Source organism: Hibiscus syriacus, unplaced genomic scaffold (genome assembly GCF_006381635.1).
Source record: "Hibiscus syriacus cultivar Baekdansim isolate YM2019G1 unplaced genomic scaffold, ASM638163v2 tig00111095_pilon, whole genome shotgun sequence".
NCBI lineage: Eukaryota > Viridiplantae > Streptophyta > Magnoliopsida > Malvales > Malvaceae > Hibiscus > Hibiscus syriacus.
The window spans coordinates 765,198-766,795 of record NW_024062980.1 but is presented as its reverse complement, the minus strand read 5'-3'; the positions used below and the strand labels follow the sequence as shown (position 1 = coordinate 766,795).

Genomic DNA, 1,598 nt, shown 5'->3' with positions numbered 1-1,598 from the left:
AGTGATATCTTGTTTTGATGACAAGATTTTCTATATAAGAAGAGCTTCATTGCTTGAAAAAACTCACAATCTCCAAATAAGAAGAAAAGCTAAAAAGGATGGACATGGCAACTGAGGCACCCAGAGCTCATTGACTCGTGAAAGAAGGATTCGATCGGATCTCGAGGAAAAATTACCCAAACCCTGTAATGTTTCGTTTTTTTCTTCCTTTGTGTTTCAATTAGTTTAGTTCAAAACACTACGATGTTTTAAGCCATTGTTTGAGCAACATATATATGAATTGTGGGATCAGATTTAGGAAGGGCAATGGTACCTGTGGACGTTGAACATCCACATGGAACAGAAGGACATGACAGTGAAGGAATGAGTGTTCTTCAGCAACATGCTTCCTTTTTTGATCAAAACAAAGATGGCATCGTTTATCCCTGGGAAACTTACAGAGGTTTTCCCCCCCTCTTTCTACAAATTTTGTTTCTATTTTTATGTTATAATTTTATTAGCAAAATTTATTTAAAAACCTGCAGGTTTGAGGAACCTTGGTCTCGGTTTCATTGAAAGCGTTTTTGCTGGAATCATCATCAATATAGGGTTGAGTTACTCCACACTCAAAGTAAGTAAACTTGTATTCCCTTGTACAAAATGAATATATAACATATTTAAAAGGATTATATAACAATTTCACCATTTCATAGGGATGGATACCAGAACTGTTTTTCCCAATATATAGACAGAATCCACAAATGCAAGCATGGCAGTGATTCTGCAACGTTTGACACTGAAGGAAGGTAATTGTCACATAATCTTAGAACCATTAAACACATAAAGAAACACAAATATTTGACCCTTGTTATGTTACAAATGCGATTTGCAGGTTCATGCCAATGAATTTTGAGAGCATCTTCAGCAAGTATGCTCGAACTGTGCCTGACAAATTATCATTCAAAGAAGTGTGGCACATGACACAGTCGAATCGAAACCAGTACGACTTCCTTGGCTGGTATAATCGAACGCCCCTTTCTTTCGATTTCGTGTTTCCGATTCAATAAATGCTTAACCTGTCCTCTGAATATTTCTACTGTTTGCAGGATAATCTCAAAGGGCGAATGGCTGCTTCTGTATCGGATTGCAAAGGATTCACAAGGTTATCTAGCAAAAGAAGCAGTAAGGGGTTGCTTTGATGGGAGTTTGTTCCATTACATTACCAATATGAAAAAGGCTAAAAGGAATTACCTTACTAAAAGCACTGCATGCTGCTTGTTTGAAATATGTGTGTTTGAGCTGAAGTCATCCAACGTATTTGAACTATGGTTTCATCCTTTTTTAACAATAAATTACTGAACTACTATGTTTCTCTTGAGATTTAGCAAATTCGATCCAGATTATGATAAAAATGTTTGTCACATATAAAAAAATTCTTACGTATATCATAGCAATATAAGTTCAATTACATATTAGTTATTAAAATTCCATAACCTAGAATGATTACTACAATTAAAAAAACAAAGACCATAACCTAGAAGCAAGCAGCAGCCCATCACAACCAAAGAAACTTATAATGCTTACATATGAGCTAAATTTCCCATCATTCTGTTGGTTGC

At 35.4% G+C, this 1,598-nt stretch overlaps 1 pseudogene; it reads left to right on the top strand.

The window, feature by feature from the left end:
* LOC120152739 lies at positions 1-1,345 on the top strand (annotated as a pseudogene).
* Positions 1,346-1,598: the final 253 nt, after the last annotated feature.